Source organism: Chlorocebus sabaeus, chromosome 15 (assembly GCF_047675955.1).
Source record: "Chlorocebus sabaeus isolate Y175 chromosome 15, mChlSab1.0.hap1, whole genome shotgun sequence".
In the NCBI taxonomy this organism is placed as follows: domain Eukaryota; kingdom Metazoa; phylum Chordata; class Mammalia; order Primates; family Cercopithecidae; genus Chlorocebus; species Chlorocebus sabaeus.
Window position 1 is genome coordinate 47,420,301 of NC_132918.1, and position 20,983 is coordinate 47,441,283.

The 20,983-nt window shown below is 38.2% G+C and overlaps 1 protein-coding gene and 1 pseudogene across 1 annotated transcript in view; one reads left to right on the forward strand and one right to left on the reverse strand.

Moving 5' to 3' along the window:
- The window catches only part of SLC9A9 (solute carrier family 9 member A9), a 592,312-nt gene that overhangs the window by 219,160 nt on the left and 352,169 nt on the right, over positions 1-20,983 (forward strand). The window lies entirely within an intron of this gene.
- LOC119625611 (ubiquitin domain-containing protein 2-like) overlaps positions 9,806-20,983 on the reverse strand; it is a 44,666-nt pseudogene continuing 33,488 nt past the window's right edge.

Sequence of the window (20,983 nt, forward strand, 5' to 3'; positions counted from 1 at the left end):
GTTTATTGTTCTTATAGTTGTTCACTTTTTGCCTTTTCATTAGCATATTTATAAGAAAAAGTTATGAAAAGTAGAAAAATACACCCATGTATGCAGCTGACTTTCTTTTCATTAGTAATTCTAATAAAAGTTTTCATGGAAAAACTTTAATCTTAGAACACACTTCAGATGTGGATAGTGTGTGTTTTACTTCTTCACGGAGAAGTAAAGGTTGGGTTGGCAGTCTGGATTCTGACTTTATTATTTACTCATTTTATATCAACGAGCAAGTCAGCCAACCTCTTTAAGTTGGCTTTCTCATTTCATCAAGATGGCAGCTTTAGTATACATATCTATTCTCACCTTTAAAAAATAAAAATCTGTTGAGATTTTAGATGTGTGTTGTGCTAAAGGTATAGATTTTGAAAGCAGATAAGATCAACTTTAAGGGGAAACAACACTATAGAAAACTAAAGCCCAAAACATATATAGTTACCAAGGTCAATATAAATGGCTATTATATGTACAAAACAGGGATAAGCTGAAATTTGAAATATAAATCATAGATATTTAAAATAGGAAAATCCATATTTATCAAAGGCTTTGTTCAGTTTTTAAATTCTTTTTTCTTTATTTTTGTTTGACTGGGTTAATTTAAAAGATATGTATTCAAGCTCTGAAATTTTTCTGCTTTGTCTAATCTATTGTTAAAGCTTTCAGCTGTATTTTGTAATTCCTTCTGTAAATTTTTCATTTCCAGAGTTTTGGGCTTTCTTTAAATATCTATCTCTGTAGTAGATTTTTCATTCACATCTTGAATTGTTTTTCAGATTTCTTTGTATTGGTTTTCAACTTTCCCTGGGATCTCATTGAACTCCCTTATGATCCATGTTTTGAATTCTTTATCTGTCATTTTAGAATCTTCATTTTGGTTGGGATCCATCACTAGAGAGCTAGTGTGATCCTTGAGGGGTGTTACAACACTGTTTTTTCACAGTGCCAGAATTCTTACGCTGGTTCCTTCTTGTATGGAGAAACTGTCACTTCTTATTTTTGAATTTACATTCATTTTAATGGGATTTTATTTTTCCCCTTGAAGGTGTGACTGTTGCGTATGTTGGGTAGGGTCATTTGGCTTTGCTAATTTGTGATCTTGGGGGTGGGGGCTAAGGCTCTGTATGAATTCCTTGGTTATAGATAGCCTTAGTGTAGTGGCTTGCTCAAATACTGCTTGTTTGTAGGTTATAGTAGTGGTGTACTCTGCATGTTGTCAGGCTCACTGTCTCCTGCAGAGATGGGGAAATAGAGGTCTCAGGAGATTATCTCATTCCCCAGTGCTTTGCACTTCTATTCTCACTTATAAGTGGGAGCTAAATAATGGGTATACATGGACATAAAGAGTGGAATAATAAACATTAGAGACTCCAAAAAGTGGAAGGGTGGAAGGTGATGAGGCTGAAAAATTACCTATTAGGTACAATGTTCACCATGTGAGTGACGGATACACTAAAAGCCTAGGCTTCACAACTATGCAATATACACATGTAATAAATCTGCACTTGTACCCCCTAAATCTATAAAAATATTTAAAAATTTAAAACTGGGAAAATCAAAATAAAATACTTAATAGATGAGCTGATATGATTGTCTACTTAGAAAATACAAGAGACTTAAATGGCAAAATATTAGAGAAATCAGAAATCTGGCTAGACAGATGACTGACAGACAAAAATCAATAGCTTTCTAGGACTTCAGCAATAATTAATGATAACATGTAATGGAAAATAGTTTTATTCACAATAGCATCTTAAAAATCTAACACAAATAGAATAACATTAAATAACAAATGTACAAGATATCTGAGAAGAAAAATTTTAAATGTAGTAAAGGACCAAAAAGATACCACAAACAGTAAGACCTACTATGAGACAGGATGAGGAGATTCAAAATTCAATTCTCCCACAAGTAAACTGTATCTTCAGTGTAAACTCACTTCTAAAATCACAACAAATATTTTTAAGTTGATTCTACAGATCATGTAGAGCTTCTGCTTAAGACAGGATAAAATAGTTTTATTCTACTAGACTCCCTGAAAACAAACTAAAACTAAGAAAAACACTGAAAAATAGAAAAAAACATAGCTCTTGAAACAGGAAAGTATTCACAACTCCAAACTATAAACTATGAAATATTTAAGTATTAAATATTTAAGTATTAAGTAAACTATAAAGTATGAAATATTGCTGCTGAATAATGTGAAATCTTAAACGAAAGACGGGAAGATGCTGAGCCAAGTCTGTTTCTCTCAGACCTGACAGCACATCACACTACCAAAAGGAGCATCCAATATTCTGTTGTTTAGAGTGCAGTTAAGATCAGGTGGATGGGTCAGGGGCAAATGGGGGAAATAATCTGACCCCTCAAAACAGCAGCCAAATAGAAATCATGCTGACACATTCTTGTTTCCTAGCCAAGGACTCTGCTGGAGGTTATTTGTATGGAAGAAAAGCAGAAATTTTCAAATTAAAACATAATTCATCCACAACTTCGGGGGCTTTTCTCTATGCCGCCTCAATTTGAATGCCATAGACTACAAAAGGATGTATTCCCAATAGCAAGGAAGTAACAGATTTGGTGACAGATGCTTAAGACAGCCTGTGACAGTTTTAAAACATAGCCCCCAAATTCATTGACACTCCTATCCAGAAATGGATCTATGCCCCACCTTCAATGTATAGAATACAGAAGAAGGGATGCTGTCCCAGTTTCCAGGTCCAGGCCTTTAGTAACTAGCAGCTTCCACTTCCTCTCGCTTAGAGAACATACTCTTGGAACCCAGCCACCTTGCTGTGAGGAAGCCAAATCAGTCTGTGGAGAGTTCCACCTGGAGAGGGAGCGACAGCCAGCAAGACTTGCCAGACATGTGGGCGATCCATCTTTGAAGTGGATCCTACAACCCCATTCAAGCTGCCCCAGCTGATACCATGTGGAGCAGAAATGAGCTGGACCCACTGCATCCTGCCCAATTTGCAGAAATGTGAACAAAATAACTGATAGTTATTTTAAGCCACTCAGTTGTGGGGTGGTTTGCTCTGCAACAATGGATAACCAGGACAAAACCCAAATTAAAAGAGCAGTCAGCCTCAGCTTACTCTACCCTATTTCACCCCTTTCCCTGTACTATTATTTAAATAATAGTCAGGCTTTTAAAAAGATGAGTTATAAACAAAAAGGAGGGAGTAGTACATATTCATGAAAACTGCAAAGTAATTTTTTATAAATAATGGAGGGAATTTAAGCCAAAGAAGAGCCCATTATCCCCAAATAAATATATCAAAGTATTTCAGAGAAATTGTAGACAAAGAGTTCTCCATTATTCTGAAGGACTTACAGAAAATATGGATCTCTCTGTCTGTGTCTTTCTATATGTGTGTGTGTGCATACGTGTGTGTGTGTGTGTGTGTATGTAAAGTAATAAACATCAAGCAAATGCTCTTAAGTATCAAGTAGACAAAAATGTTCGGAGTAAAGATTCAAAATTTTGTAGAAGAGATGTAAAATAATTAAGGGAGATGAAAAGTGTGCTGGCAATACTCAGGGAAAAAGTTGGAGAGATAAATAAAATCACGAAAGAGACAAAAGACACCCTAGAAGCCGCAAAAATACAATGAACTTCTCTGAAAATATTGTGAAAATATTGTTAAATACATAGAAGATGCATTTGGGGAAATAACACAAAACAAAGTAGAAAAGAACAAAGATATAATGACTCCAGAGAATCTGATAGAAATGAATGACAGATAGTTGGATGGTTTTGAAGAAGAAAACACGTGGAAAAATATCATAAGAACATGACGTAAAACAATATTCTCCCGAAACAATGTAATAAATAGATAGACATAAAGGACCCACTAGATTCCAGGAAAGTTTCATTTGGAACCATCAACAGCATAAGATAATCTGAAAAAGTTACTGAATTTCAAGCTTAAAGAAAGGGTTATGGAAGCATATAGGCAGAAAATTCAAGTCACTTACAAGAGCAGAAATAATCAGATTGGCCTTCGACCTGACCACAGTGACATTCAATTTCAGAAGATGGAAAGGCAGCACATTTTCACTTCTGAGGGAAAGAATGTGAAACTCAAGCCAAATTGTTCTTCCAATATAAAGGCAACAGATTAGATGCTTTAATAAATAGTATGGGGCAATGGGCTGTTCCTTTGGGAGAAAAGTTAAATGCCTAATTCACATTATTCCTAAAATGAAACTAGGATTATAGAGCTAAATGTTAAGAAAAACTACAAAAATTGGAAGCATGTTTTAGAATTTTAGAATATTAACAGTCTTCCTAAATAAACTTCGAATCCTAGAAACAATAAAGAAATAGACAGTATTTTATAGATCTTGTGTGTGTATAGCTATAGATATGTTCAATGTTTTCAAGAATATTTTTGCCAGTATCAGCCAAAATTTTAAATGTGCTCAGTGAAGGTACTTCTAGCAATCTACCTTACAAAATATTTGCTTACATCAACAAGATATTTACACATTATATCACTGTAATAACAAAAAAATGTAAATAGTCAAAATGTCTCTAAGAAAGATTAAATATATTGTGCTACATACAAACAACGGCATACTTTGGAGCCTTAAAAAAATCTATGGCCTAGGCCGGGCGCGGTGGCTCAAGCCTGTAATCCCAGCACTTTGGGAGGCCGAGACGGGCGGATCACAAGGTCAGGAGATTGAGACCATCCTGGCTAACATGGTGAAACCCCATCTCTACTAAAAGATACAAAAAACTAGCTGGGCGAGGTGGCGGGCGCCTGTAGTCCCAGCTACTTGGGAGGCTGAGGCAGGAAAATGGCGTAAACCCGGGAGGCGGAGCTTGCAGTGAGCTGAGATCTGGCCACTGCAGTCCAGCCTGGGCGACAGAGCGAGACTCCGTCTCAAAAAAAAAAAAAAAAAAAAAAAAAAAAAAAAAAAAAAAAAAAAAAAAAAAAATCTATGGCCTGAAAAATCCTCTAAGACATTTTAAGTTAAAAAATGAAGTTTCTGAAAAATGTATAGTGTATAATAGTATTTATATAAAAATTATATCTGTATAGAAATGCATATAAATGTAAGTAAAAGGATTTTTACTCTATATACGTTTGCATTGCCTTAATCTTTAAGGCAGAAAATACATTACTCTTTTACTTCTGTAATAAAAAATGATTTAAGAAATAAATGCATTTTTAATTGGAATGAAATAATCTCCCTGCTCACCTAATAGATGTTGTAAGTTGTATTTACGCTGTATCCTGACCACCCTAGCATAATAGTTGACTCTTTATTGTTAGTAGGTCTCTATCTATTAATGAATGAATGGATAGGAACATAGTAAGAATCCAATGAAAGGATGTTTGTAAAAGGCATAAGGCATTTGTGTGACAGCAAAACTTGACTTTAAGTGATGAGAGTAAAACTCTAGGAATGCATGTGTCTCTGATGCCAGGACAATTGACTGAAAAGTGAAATCTTTCGCCAACCAACCAGTTGTTTAACTGATTAGTTTGGTGACTTGGAACAGGATAGGCCTAACCAGACCTGACAGAGCCCTAATACCCCTGCTCGGAATTGTGTCCATGTTTGTAGAACAGTTACATCCATCTCCCAAACCATAGGAACAGCTTATAAAATCAAACAAATATGAGATTTATCACTTAATGTGTGGACTTCCAAAAATATAATGAAACTTTCCTCTAGCTGCAACCCAAACCTCAAATTTATCATTTATATTATTTTTTCTTTAAGTTCCAAATTACCAACCATGTAATAATGTTCAAGAGGTATTCAATATATGTACCATAAACTTGTCTCAAGAAAATAAATTTCCATAAAATCAAAATTTATTGTTGGGGTGGAAGATCTAAGAATTTTGGGGATCAGTTGGGTAATGTTACTGTGTCGTGGTCCAGGATACAAGAAAAGAAGTGATGGGGTCAGTAGGTAAGTGGAGGGTACATTCCCTCCAAAAGTGCCTCAGGTTCAATTTTTATTTTAAAACATGTGATAGCCAAACATAATTGGATATGGCCAGTTGTGACCCCCAGGCTTAATTGCCATAAATCCTCCATTCCATTAGAATCTTTTCATTGTGACCCCCATGCCAGGCCACTCTCCTTTCCACCTTTACTCTTTTGTGTCTGCTGTTTTGTCAACCAGAAATTCCCTCTAAGTCATCTGCCTCCAAATGGCAATCATTTTGCAAAGCTGAGATCATATTCTACCTTTTGGGCAAACACTCTCAAGAACTTTCCAGCCACTGATTTTCTACCCTGAATCCCCAGAGAATGCTTTATTTGGAACCATTGACTCTCAAAGTGAGACAAGGAGTTAAAGTTCTATAATCCAGTCATAGATATAAATGATATCCAATATGATCACATGAGGTTGCTCTGCTTAGATCTGATGATCTCAGGAGAAGGCGGGCAGTTGAGGAGCAACAGGTGCTTCCTTACACTCATCTCTTGCCTACTTCGCTATATCTTCAAGTCATTCGTTCTGGTCCAGCCTCTGGGAATCATAGAGTCAGGAGCAGCCTATGTGTTGTTGCACCTGCCCAGTATTGACTAGTGAAGTGTTTTTTTAAGAAAAATATAAATTTATTGTCCAAATTTTAAAAAATCAAGAGAACTAACATAAAAATCCAGATTTCCAGTTTCTTTTGAAAAAACTGGAAGATGTAGGAATATTGGGAGACTGTAGATACATCTCCTCTGACAACAATTAAGCTGGCATTAAGAAGTGGCTATCCCTCCCCTTAACCCAGGCACAACACCTCCAAACTGAGCCTAGGGACCATTTGCTATGGAGTATTGAGTTTGAACAGTGGCTTTTTATGAAAGAGATAAGAGGAAAGGCAATATATTTTGTGCTTATGTCTCTATGAAAGGAAATGTGAAAGAGTGAGACTTTTCTCACTCACATTGCCTGCCCAACCCCTGTGGAAATTTGAATTTGCCACCTATAATATTGAACAAGAGTACCCTCTCCTTGATATGAAAGTCGTTTAAATAATAGAAAAAGTAAAACTATCAAAAAGAATTAAATGTTGTCTCCTATGCAAGTTCCTACTTCAGTTCTATGTAAGATAACATTCTGATTCCCTTCATCATTGTAGTTGCTCTCCTGTGAACAAGTTTACGTCTATATTTTTTAAAGTGCATTAGAATTTTTGACCCAAATCCAGGGATTATTTTTAATCCCTACTAAGTTTTGTTTGGATTTATGCAAGGCACTTGCCCTCTCATCAGTAACTTGTGGACTAATTTGAAGGAGTTAGAGTTAGATGTAGGCAAAATTAAGTAATTGGGTATTGATTTATTTAGCAATAAAATTCAGTGTTTCTAGTAGCTTTGCAAAGAGCTCTATTTAATGATTTATCCTGTTTAATATTTTTACCAGTGACTGAAATCATGGGACAGATTGCAGGCTTGTCAAATTTGCAATTGATATGAATCTGAGAGTTATAGCAAGTATACTAAATAAAATATCAAGATTCCCAAAATATAGCAACAAGCTGGAAAAATAAACTTCTTGTGTATTTAAAATTAGTTTGACATAACTAGTCTCTGAATTATTAATTATATTTTAATCATCCTACCAGATTTTGTTTTAAACTATTAACTGATAAATAATCTTAGGTAACAGCATTTCCAAAGAAATATACTGTAAGCAAAGTCTATAATATTCAGAAAAAACATTGGAATATGAATTTATTTTTAATTATTTTTCAAACGATCAAATTCTAAAAGGAGCTATAAATCAGAATTCCATTTTCTCCCTCAAATTTTCACTTAGTAAACTCAATCCAGGGCCTGAGAGTTAAACTCTGATTATTTTTCCCCATGAACTGCATTATCATTAACAAAATTGATCTTATCTGAAAAATCTCACCGGTAATAGTCAAGGCAGAAAGAATCTACCTTAGCTTCTGTGATAAAAGAAAAGGCTTTGTGCTCTTATCCACAAGAATCATTTCTTCACCCCAAATAAATGGGCATGTTCAGAGCAAAAAGACAGTTCACTAAAATGGAAGGTGCTTGTGGTTATCCTGCACCTTTTTAGAAGGTGGTTACATTGCTAGGGCAGCTCTGCCATTCTTGAGACACAATCAACCAGACAAGTGGTTGTTCTCTGCTCTTGTTTCTCTGGGTTTTGCCTTTTTCCCCTGCTTAAATGACTTGGTTTAAGGAGTTATTTAAATAAATGTGAAATCTCTGTATTTCAATTCACTTCACTTCTCATTGAGTTTGAAGCATCTCCTTGATGAATAACCCAAAGATAATTATTATAAAGGATAACAAAAGGTTATCTATCAGGTTTTTTTTCTCTTTTTCCCCCAGGCCAAGTTGAGGATAAATGGTTGTTGAATTAACAAAAAATACACATTTTTGTTTTTTCATTGAGCCTCATATTAACCACTAAGGAAGTAAATATAATATAATTGGATTATCTTTCGTCTCCTTGCCAAAAATGATTTCTCTGCTGCTGTGTCCTGACATCCTCAACTGGTCCTTCAGAGTTACAGCTCTAAGAAGACAAGGAGTGCTTCTGTTCTGCTCACCGCTGAATCCCCAGTACCTAATGCTTGGCTCATAATAGACTCTTAATAAACACTTGTTGAGTGAATGAACATCTCAGGGCCTTTAAACATGCTATTCTTTTTTCTGGAATTCTCTGCCCTCAGTACCACCTAAAACATCCCACCATTCCACCCCCTTCCTTTCCTGGACAGCTCTTTCTCATCTGTCAAATGACAATTTAAATGGAGTGTCCGGGCATGAATTTTGCCAGAGTATTATAGCTAGTAGATCTCTCTCCTTTGCCCCCCACTACACACACACACACACACACACACACACACACACACACACATACTGGTAGGATTGCCAGATTTAGCAAATAAAAATGTAGGACACCCAGTTAAATTTGAATTTCAGATAAATAATGAAGAATGTCTAAGTATTTAATATTGTCAACTCTAAATACAATGCCCCGATCATAGCACTTATCATAATTTGTAATTCTATTTTGTTTACTCATTTATTGTCTATTATTCCCTAATATATTTTAAATTCCATGCCAGCAGGGACAATGTCTGTTTTCCTCACCAACCTATCCCATCGTTCAGCACAGTTGTCTGCACTAGTAGATACTCAATACGTACTTGTTGAGTCAGTAGTTTGGACATCAGATAAGCTGTCAAGCTTATGATTATTAATTGATAAATTATTTGGGTGGACAGACCATTTATTTATTTAGTGGTTCCCCCGTGTGGTTACTGATTACAGTCAGTTACAATTTTTAAATATTACCTTATCTCGTCCGGGCGCGGTGGCTCACGCCTGTAATCCCAGCACCTTGGGAGGCCCAGGCGGGTGGATCACGAGACAGGAGATCGAGACCATCCTGGCTAACACGGTGAAACCCCGTCTCTACTAAAAATACAAAAAATCAGCCGGGCGTGGTGGCAGGCACCTGTAGTCCGGGCTGCTCAGGAGGCTGAGGCAGGAGAATGGGAGGAACCCGGGAGGCGGAGCTTGCAGTGAGCCGAGATCGCGCCACTGCACTCCAGCCTGGGCGACAGAATGAGACTCCACCTCAAAAAAAAAAAAAAAAAATTACCTTATCTCTTGTTGATGTAACCACAAAGGTAAGAGGAAAACAGGGAGATGGTCATAATATACCCCAAAAAGACTAACCAGTTAAATGTCAATAGTGTAGCTCCTCTGCTGTTTGATTTAATCTTTTTGGAAAAAATATATATACTTAACTGAACTACATTATTATTATTTTTGCTCGAGAAGAAGTTTTGTATATATTAATCTGGGAGAAAATAAAACAGTATTGACTATGATATTTTAAATACATATTTAAATACATTCCTTGGACCTGATTCATAGCATCCATAAAATGAGACTGTTGACAAAATGTCTTCTAATTTTATGTTATATAACTCTGATACCACCAAAGTTTATGCCATAAAATTATTTTGCAGTTCAAAAAATGATTATTCTAACAGAAATAATCAAATATAGTCATTTAAATGACTCAAATATGTCTCTGTAGTTCATCTTACTAACATTAAATATTATAGAGTGAGTGTTTATAATACAGATGGTCTCCAATGTACAATGCTTTGACGTAATGATTTTTCAACTTTACACTATTGTCAACTCTAAATACAAGAGTGTTTACCGACACTCATTCAGTAGGAAACATACTGAGTACCCATATAACCATTCTGTTTTTCACTTTTGGAACAGTATTCAATACATGATATGAGATACTCAACATTCTATTATAAACTAGGCTTTATGGTACACCATTTTGCCCAAGTGTAGGTTAATGTAACTGACCTGAACACATTTAAGGTAGGCTAGGCTAAGCCATGATATTCCACTGGTTAGGTGTATATTAAATGCATTTTAGACTTAACTATATTTTCAACTTACCATGGTTATTGGGATGTAACCCCATCATAAGTGGAGGTGCATCTGTACCCTTTCTCTCCTTTTATCCCTCCATCCCTCCATACTCCATCTAGTTGTCCCTTAGGAAAATAGCCTCTGCTCCCTAGTTGCTCACATTCTAAACAAAAGCATGCTCCTTCTCGACAGTTACAGCGAGAAAACCATATTTTCCTAATGGTGTTTAGAAGGGTAAAATACATAATACATTAAATTAGATAAATGAAATACAATAAATACAGATAGATTAAGTAAATAATGGCCTGCCCTCCTGGCAGCTCACAGTTTAATTGGAGAAGTAAATGTTCACCTCCACCCAAGCTCATTCATTACCAGCTTCCAGCTATTTTTTTTTTTAGCTCTTTGTATTTTATTAATTATTTGTGTTGGTCTCATTCACAGATGAAATTTTTCACTTGTAAGTCCTCAGAACTAAATCCATTCATAGGGAATTCAGAGCAGTGCAAATAAATTTCACACCGTAGAGTAGGAAATGACAGCAACAATGAAAAGGAGCAGGAGAGGCCTGGGGACCAGCCAACGGGACCAATTCAGTTCTCAACTGGCGTTGGGTTTTGAAAAGGTTGCCTCACTCTCACCTGTACAGCACAGTCCTTTGGGATCTCTGGCTCTTCCAATTTCATTTTGTTAGGGAGAGGTCTACCGGAAAAGAACCACCGCTGACTATATAGTTCCACTCCTTTTACTGCGAGTCACTGCCTCTGCATGTGGCATAGTGTGTCTGTGCTGCACACCAAAAGTTTGAGGGTTTTGCCTGTGGGAAGACACAAATGGAGCTGACATTAATATCTAGAATTGGGTGGTGGCTGAGGAACATTCAGAGTCTCTATGTTCTTTTCCTCTGTCATGTTGATTGCTGCTGCCAAGCAATAGATTGGAAGCTGATATCTATTCCCCAGTTCATCATAGCACTCTGTAAGTGCACCATGTATAATGTTACATTTGCACCATCAATGACTGCTTGTGCGAATTCACAATAACTTCTATCAAAAACACATGCAGCAGCCTTCAAGAAATCCCAAATCTCCTTACAGCCTTCAAAAGCTAGTGCAGTTGGCCGGGCACGGCGGCTCACACTTGTAATCCCAGCACTTTGGGAGTCCAAGGCGAGTGGATCAATCACGAGGTCAGGAGTTCAAGACCACCCTGGTCAACACAGTGAAACCCCATCTCTACTAAAAATACAAAAATTAGCTGGGCATGGTGGCGTGCGCCTGTAGTCCCAGCTACTTGGGAGGCTGAAGCAGGAGAATTGCTTGAACCCAGGAGGCAGAGGTTGTGGTGAGCTGAGATCGCGCCACTGCACTCCAGCCTGGTGACAGAGTGAGACTCTGTCTCAAAAAAAAAAAAAAAAAAAAAAAGAGAGCTAGTGCAGTCTCCCAAAATTCGACCCTCTTGCTGGTCAGTTGTCTATCTGTCATGGGATAGTAGCTTTTCCTTTTTTGTTTCTCCTTTTTCAAAGGCTGGTTACCACCTAGAGCAACTCTGGTGCCCTCTGAGTTCTCGCTGAGTCCACTTGAGGAGTTGTTCTGGATGCCCATATCCACGTGGCCTCCCTGGTGCTTGTCTACCACCTCCGGGCGCTTTTCTGAGCTCACCACCACAGGGCTCTGCACAGGTGCAATACTCCACTCACCCAACACAGCCCAGCCCCCTGCTGATTTTTAAATTTTAAAATTTATTCAGTGTTTACTATGTGTTAGTACTGATAAGTGATTTACATATCCCAGCTCATTTAATCCTCCCAACAACTATACTCTACTTACTTCTCATCCTATTTAATAGATAAGAAAACTGAGGTTCAGGGAGGTTAAACTACTTGTCAAAACCCCTCAGCTAGAAAGTGGAGGAATTTAGGATAGATCAGATATATGGTATATTTTGAAGTGACATAAATGGATTACATGTCACATGAAATAGATCAAAAAAGTCTTATAAAAGTAGGATGCTCCCTGCAAATGAACAAAAGGACTATAGCATGACTCATGGAGGCAGGGGCTACCAGAAGAAGAAGGATTCTCTCAGCCTCTCACTTCTCTTCTGTGGCTAAGATAACAGCTGTGATAAGGGGTTTAGTGGGAGGGTATTAGTTGACCCAAAGACACCCAGGTCGAAGCTCCACCTCTGCCACTTCCTCATGTTCCTGGACAAGTTTCTTACCCTATTTGACCTTCAACAAAATACAGGTGCAGCTTTGTGAAAACTTAATGAGATGCACTCTTTGTAAACTGTAAAATATGATGAAAATGGTATTTATTACTTGGCCTGTTCTGTTGGTGGGACCAGAAGTTGCTGAGATACCAAGAAAGAAAAGGGTACACTGAATCCTTTCTTAAACTGCTGTCCATATGGGTGGCCCTCTGGATTCAGCTGGAGAAGAGTGGAGATTAATGAGAGCTAGTTTATCCTCTTACCCAAAGCTATTGTCCTGGTAAAATGAGGATTTACTTGCCTTTCCTGGGATTGACACAGCATGACACCATGAGATGAATTTTTATCTACGGCAATGCAAAACATTGTACACATGCATTACACAAAATAAAAGCTTCTGTAAAGATTTTAATATTTGACTGCTATGCATGGAAAATGTGTCTGCATTATGTATACAATGTAAATTTTTGCAAATTTGAAAATCCCATTTTCATCAGACAAGCATAATGGTTCTGGTTTGCTTTGAGTAAGCTTCCTTTTTTCTAAGTATTAGTTAGTGTTTGGAAATGCTTTTTCTTTCTTTATTCCCCCTTACACAAACAGAATTACTCTGCTTAGAGCATTTATGACAAGTTCTCTCAAAAACTGAACCCTGTCTGGGATTTTGCTTGAGAAACTATATAATCTTTATAGTGACAGCATCTTCTGTGTTTTCTTTTTAACCTCCTTGATTTTCCTCTTGTCTTTCTATTACTCCTTGTGGACATTCTTCGACATCTCTCTACAATATCAGTAAAATACAGGACTTAGAAAATTGCCTCAGCAGCTCTTCTGAATGAGTTAGATAGAGGTGTGTGGGTTCCTAAAGAACAATACTTTCTCTTCAGTAAAATTATTTTCACTGTTATGATGAGCTTGATTGGGGAAGCTATCCCAATTTTCAAAATGCAGGGTATCATAGTTCTGCAGTCCCTTTGATGTGATGCTCCATGGAAACTGCCAATTCTCTCCTCAGAGGAATGGTCTAAACCCTCTGAGTCTTTCACTAAGCCAAGTAGATAGGAAATTCTATCTGCTTGCTTTATTTCTCCTTCAAATAAATAGTTATTTTGATATTATTTCTGTGTTCATAGATGAAAGTGGCATTTCAATTTTGTAAGGTGATACTTCTTACTGTTAGATAAGAATATCTTTGAAGGCTCATCAGGATCTTTTCATCAGGCAAGAAATATCTCCCCTATAGTGTATCAAAGGAGGCTGAGAAGAATGGTCATTCTCCTGTCATTGTGCCAGTTTGGTCCTAAGGCCACCTCTCTCTCACCATCAGGAACCACCTTTGGTCTTCTAGACAGTATTAGGAAAGAGTGGGAAGCAGCACATCAATTTTGTACTGTCTTTGAGCCCCTGTTGGGTATCTGTGGTTTTCTGCAGTTACCAGACTTTCCAAATCTGGAATGAACATTGGGCCCTGAGACTCCTGACAAAACCCCTTCTCTCTGCAGCTACCCTAATATTCTACTCCTATTATGGAAGGCTCTGACCATTGGCATAGAATACTTTTCTTTATGCTCTCTTCCAAAGACCCTCTCTATACTCCTTCAACTTCTGATCTCCAAAGCTACCAATGTATTTAATGTAAAACCCTCTTGACACAAGTTCAATCAGTTGGCCACATAAAGTAGGCCCTATGCATTACTGACTGTAGGACTCTGTTGAGAATTCCCTAAGAGGGCTCAGGAAATGGTCGATATTAATGCTTTTCCTCCCATGGTTCCAGCACTGTGGGATCTCCTACTTGTATCTCAGTCTCAGCTATGTTCTTGGCTGTCATGCAAATATTCCTAGGATCCATTTTCTCTTTACCTTCACTCTGATACCACTTTATGGTCTTCCTTGATCCTTTCTGGACTTACTCAGAAGCCTCATAAGTGATCTCACTGCCTCTGGACTCTGTCTCTTTTAGTCCATTCTTTATGTTGCTATCTGTCTTGTTCTCTAAAAGACCAGTCTTGTCAGGCCAGAGGCCAGTGGCTGCCTGGCATCTCAGGATCAAGTTGAAAGTTCTTAACCAATAATTCGTAGCCCTTCACTGAATCACTACTACCTTTATCTCCAGCCTCTTCAGGAATTTGTAAACTTAGATTCCTACAGGGCTAAGGTAGTAGGCTGGGAGAGAGTGGGAAGGACAATGGGAAAATGGAAAGCCCATTCCCCACCTGAAGGCGACTGCTGCTGCTTAGCTCTATCTAATTCTTGCCATGCTGAAAAGTAGGTACAGAATGGACAGATCTGATTTATCAAAAGAAGTTAAAAATCTGGATTTTCTATGTGAATTCTCCTAATTTTAAAATATTAAACATATTTTCTTTTAGACTAATAAATGAAAAGAAAATGAGAAGACTAAATGAAGCATAGCAATTAGATGAGGCCCACAGGCCACCAGTGTGCAATCTGCCCCCTGCCTCCATCTATTCTAATCCAGGGTTCAGTCAATATTTTCATGTAAATGGCTAGATGGTAAATATTTTAGGCTTTATGGGCCATAGGGTCTTGATGGCAATTACTTGACACTAGATGTAGTGCAAAAGCAGTCATATGCACTAGGTCAATAAATGAGCATGGCTGGTGTTCCAATAAAACTTTATTTATAACAACAGAATGGATTAGGCTGACTATAGTTTGCTGACTCTTGCCTAATCAAAGTAAGATATCTGATACTTCTCTAGAGACTCCACCTGATGATAGATTCTATTCCTTTACCCAAAATGGCATTTTCTCCTTCATTCACCTGGCTCATTCCCTAGGCATCCATCATCAAGACTGAATGCAAAAACACCTGTCTTGGAAAACGTGCCTGACTCTTTCTAAAGCCTAGCTGTGTTCGGTGCCCCCTTGGCTCCCGTTTCATCCTGATCATTCTTCTTATCACACTGTGCTTTCTCTTTTATTTCTTTGTTTCTCTGACTGGAGCATGATCATCTCTCAGGCAGGCACTTATCTAGTATCTAATTTATTGAGCAAAAATGAGCAATTGATAAAAGATACAAGTACAATTTAGACATCTAATTTAACAATGTCGAACAAGGAATCTCTTCTTTGTCCATATTTATGAGAAGTTTCTAAGGTGTCACTAAACATCCTTGGGAGAAGCCAGGAAGAGTTGTTAGCCTCCTAGGCCAGGATTTGTGGAAAGTGAGGTCTGTGCTGGTCTCTGCCAATGACCAGCACTTGGCTGAGTCAACTCTGTCACCTTCTAGACCTCGATTATTTATGTCCATAAGTCAGCTCTGCATCATGATCCCTAAACGTCCCTTCAATTCCCAAAATTCTCTGGGAAATTCTCTCAACATTTTAAGCAGCATAGACTGTATACAGGTTAACCCTTTTAATGCCATAATCCAGTGATAACCTCAAAGATTATTGAGGGACATACGGAACTATTTGCCTCTTCATTCACTGTCCCCAAGTTATTTGTTTTGAGGAATTTTCTGGGGGTGTTTTAGGTGTTTGGGGATGTTTTTTAAAAAGTTTTCTCCTCCTTCAATTTCAGTCATGAGTTTTTGTACTTCTAGTAGTCTCCCAACTCCTTCTCATTCACTGTTTCTAATGTTTTACATTAGAAAATCAGGTAACCAAACTTTTCTAAACTTCTCAGAATTGTGCAGATGGTAAAAGTGAATGAAAGCAGAATACTGTACTGTAAAGAATACGAAATTTAGGCTGGGCGTGGTGTCTCACACCTATAATCCCAGCACTTTGGGAGGCCGAGGTGGGCGGATCATGAGGTCAGGAAATCGAGACCATCCTGGCTAACACAGTGACACCCTGTCTCTACTAAAAATACAAAAAAAAATTAGCCAGGTGTGGTGGCAGGCACCTGTAGTTCCAGCTACTCAGGAGACTGAGGTAGGAGAATGGCATGAACCCAGGAGGCAGAGCTTGCAGTGAGCTGAGATTGTGCCATGCCACTGCCTCCAGCCTGGGCGACAGAGCAAGACTCCGTCACAAAAACAGAACAGAACAAAACAAACAAACAAGCAAAACCCACGAAACTTAAAGTTATAAATTTCAGATGAAGACTCAATTTTTCCTTCTGTTATTTACACTGTGCAGCCTTGGAGAAGGTGCCCAATCTCCCTGAGCACCTATTTTCCTCATCTATAAAATGAGGATAATCATATATACCTCATGCAGTTCTTTTGAAAGTCAATGATGATAAATTTGTTTATAGTACCTAACAACAAAATGCATCAAATGATACTTGCTACATTTATTTTACTATTATTATTGACTCTGAGTTATTGTCACGTTCAGGCCTCTTGAGTGGTCCTAGTTAATCAGGTTGCAGGGGGATGCTTTTCCTCTTCCATCCAATTCCAATGATGAGTCTTAGACACATTCTAAGCGGTTTGTTCTGCCAGTGCTCTTACAAGACAGAGAGGAGGAACAAGTGGCATAAGGGCATGGGCAAGATGCAGTCCGGGCCAAATGATTGCTGCCTGATGGAGAGGGTCTCCATCTGTAGACCATTCTTTGGTTTGGAAGATTTCTGCTCTTATACCTGTATGCAATCTGGGTCCATTACCAGGTGATTCATTCATAAAGTGAGTTTGAACTATTCTTGGAAGGATAGGTTTGTTGTAAGGCTCATGACACTTGCATTGAGCCAATAATAATGTTTCACCTGCTTTCTTTTTTTTTTTTTTTTTTTTGAGACGGAGTCTTGCTCTGTCGCCCAGGCTGGAGTGCAGTGGCCGGATCTCAGCTCACTGCAAGCTCCGCCTCCCGGGTTTACGCCATTCTCCTGCCTCAGCCTCCCGAGTAGCTGGGACTACAGGCGCCCGCCATCTCGCCCGGCTAGTTTTTTTTGTATTTTTTAGTAGAGACGGGGTTTCACCGTGTTAGCCAGGATGGTCTCGATCTCCTGACCTCGTGATCCGCCCGTCTCGGCCTCCCAAAGTGCTGGGATTACAGGCTTGAGCCACCGCACCCGGTCACCTGCTTTCTTAGTCATAGGCCTAGTGGTGACTGTCAGTGCCTGTGGTGTGGCCTGTGCATTTGGGATTATCATTCTAAATTCACAGGCCTCTGGGTCAGCTGGGTTTAGTAACGAGACTCTGAGGCAAGTTGGCTGACTTGTGTATGTTGTTCATGGGCTGCTGCCAGCAGCACCCAGCAGGCATCATTGTGGGTAGTACAGCCCTGGAGAAGCCAGGCTGTCTCCCTGTCACACCCCCAGTGTCCATAAGGACCTATTCCCAGGACCCCGTCTCTTCTTACTTGCAAGGGGACCAGTGCACTCTGAAGGACTCTGAAGAACTCTGAACATGACAGTTATCCCCTGTCATAATTTCAGTACATGGACTTAAGCTTTCATAACCTTTTTTTAAATTTCAAATTCTGGGCTCATGGCTATCTTTTGAAAAGCTTAGTCAGATAGTATCTCAAAAAACACCAAGTACTCCACCTGACACATAAAAGGTTACTATAAATGTGGAATCTGAATTGTTTGTTCCATTCCCCATCATGGGAGTGGAAAGTTTCTGATTTCCTAAGTGTGGTTTATATCTCTCTCACACTAATAAAGAGATAAAAACCTTAAATCATCTTGGATCCCTATTGAATACCATGTGAGTAAAGACATGATCCAATTATAGCACATCCAGAGAGCAATTTCTCCTCTTTTTATTAGACAGTCAGTAAGATGTACTCTATTGTCTGTTGGAGAACTACGAATTAAAGTGCCTGGAATCTGAAGAGAGCTCTGTACAGCCTATTTTCCCCCAAGCCGGACATATCCTTGAATGTGCTTTGTGGCTCAGTATAAAAGAGAGGCAGAAATGGTTGCAATCCTGATCAAATCAAGGCACTGATCAAAGGACTAAATATAAAGCTTGCCAAATGATGCATAGCAAGAGTGAGAAGGAGAAAAAGGATCAAAAATTGATACAGGCATACCAAAAATGAGTACACAGCCTTGTTTAGAGAGCTAACCAGAAGCAGGAACATGAAACTGAGCCTAGGAAATACTAGACATACCAGTCTTAACCCTCAGAGATGGTACCCTTATTGCCTGCCTTGGTGAAGTCTCCCAGAGGAAACTAAGGAGGGACTGACGTTCACTTGGGTGGTGTATTTCTGCTGTGGAGCCGAGGGACAACTAAAAGCACAGCAGGGGGAATATAAAGAATCTGTAGGAAGAAAATTATAAAATTTGAATACAGGAGAGATATGCTATGTTGTTGAATAGGAAAGCTCAACATTAAAAGTGCTAATTTTCCCAAAATTAATTTTAAAATGTAATTCAATTCCCATAAAAATAATAGAGCTATTTTTTTCTAGAATGGACAAGATTATTTTAATTCCATGTGAAAGAATAAATGAGTTACAATAAGGTCTGAAGCAATTTAGCAAAAGAAGGAATAATGGAATAAAAATTATAATTATTGCAGTGTGGCATGGGGATAGGAATGGAGAGGTCAAACGAACAGAATAGAACCTTCAGAAAAAAAGAGGCATGTCTGTGGACAGTTGTGCACATGCACTCCATGTTTAACAGTGGCATTGTCATTCAGTGAGAAGAAAAGAAGGAGATGAAGTTGAGTCATTTAGCTGTCCAATTATAAAAACACAGAAGAAAGTTTTAATTCTACCATCATACTTCACATGAAAACAAATTCCAGATGATTTTTAAAATGTAAGAAATACCAGACTTACTACTACTTAATACTACCTGGTAAGCACTTAACATATCTTTCTGGAAGATTTTGTGATCATAAAATTGGATTGCAAAATTTGAGAAGTTTCAACATATTCTGGAGATTCTGGTTGCCAGAGCCTTAAACATATAAAAATTACAGACTGTTTCACAACAGTCTTAATTTTCTTTTCAGTAAGCTAACATCTATAATTGCTAAAAATTAAACCACTTGCTGTTGATATTTGGAATTCCTTTTTTACATTTTTGTTTAATTCTAAGATGCTTTTTGAAAAGAAAGAAAAGGAGGAAAACAGAGCACACCTCAGACCTCTTTGAGTTAAAGATTAATCATGCAATTTAAACCATAGCCCAGCATAAAGGTGGAAAGGTAATTGATCATGTTAAAAGCAGTTTGCCATAGAAAAATGTTTTGTATCTTTCTAGTACTTCCTGGAGTCAAAGAATCAAACTGAGAAGAAAATACAAGCAGTATATTATTGGGAGGCTATTGCAATCAGCACAGCTGTTTCCAAATTGTTTGTCACATATTTCAGCCCCTGCTGTGGTTTTTTTTTTTAAATATATATCTTTCTACATTAGGGGGAAAAGTCCGTATCAGTCCAATTTAATGTTCTTAAAGTGCTTCAGGTTTATAAGACGCTTCTTTAAGCAAGTTGCTATTGAGATAATTATTTTTGTTTATGTGTAATATTCAAGTTGAAATCAGAGTAGTCACCTCTGTCTGGCAGGCTGGAACATTCTGATGAGAAATGTCACAAAATTTGCCCTTAGGAATGTATGAAGATGTAACTTGGTGCAAATTCAACTGGGAATTCCCATACCTGCCGTTTCAAATCAGCTCAGACTAGTTGCAGGTATTTTGGTCTGTTTTGCTGTAAATAAAAGGATGCTATAAAATGAAGGTTTGATACATACATATAGTTCTGTTGGAGAAACTTGAAATCACTTCAGAGAAGCAATAATTTACCTCTACTTTCGATCAGGCATCCATGTTGGTGGTCTGGCATTCAAATACCCAGATGCCTCTTGGAAACATGTTGGAATACAGGGGTACCACCCTGAAGATCAGTGTGAGCTCAAGTCACGCCAGCTCTTATTCACCTAGGGTTATCCCATGAGTGAGAGAGAGACTAAGGACCATAGGATTGCACGGAGTTTGGTTCTTCCTCCCAGACAATATTCCATTTAAATGGGGTACACTCATGAAAGTTCATGTTGGTTCAGGGTTTGAGACTTTGAAAGAAAAAGGTTGAAAATGCAAAGTTTAACTTCTCTGCTGCTGTAGTGACATCTGTTTCTCTTCAAACTTGACACTGACAATGGCAATCACTGTCTCTGCAGGGGAATAGGATCAATGCCTCTCTGTAGAGACCCACCCTCTATAGGGGCAAGTTAAGATTCTGTCTTGGCTAAGTCTAGTACTCACTATCTATCTTTTAAGATGTTTCTGACATTGATGACTGACCCAAGGCTTTAACTTCAAAGTTTCCCAGGCCGGGCATAGTGGCTTATCTTTGTAATCCCAACACTTTGGCTTGAGACATTTGAACCCAGGAATTTGAGACCAGTCTGGGCAACATAGTGAGACCCTATC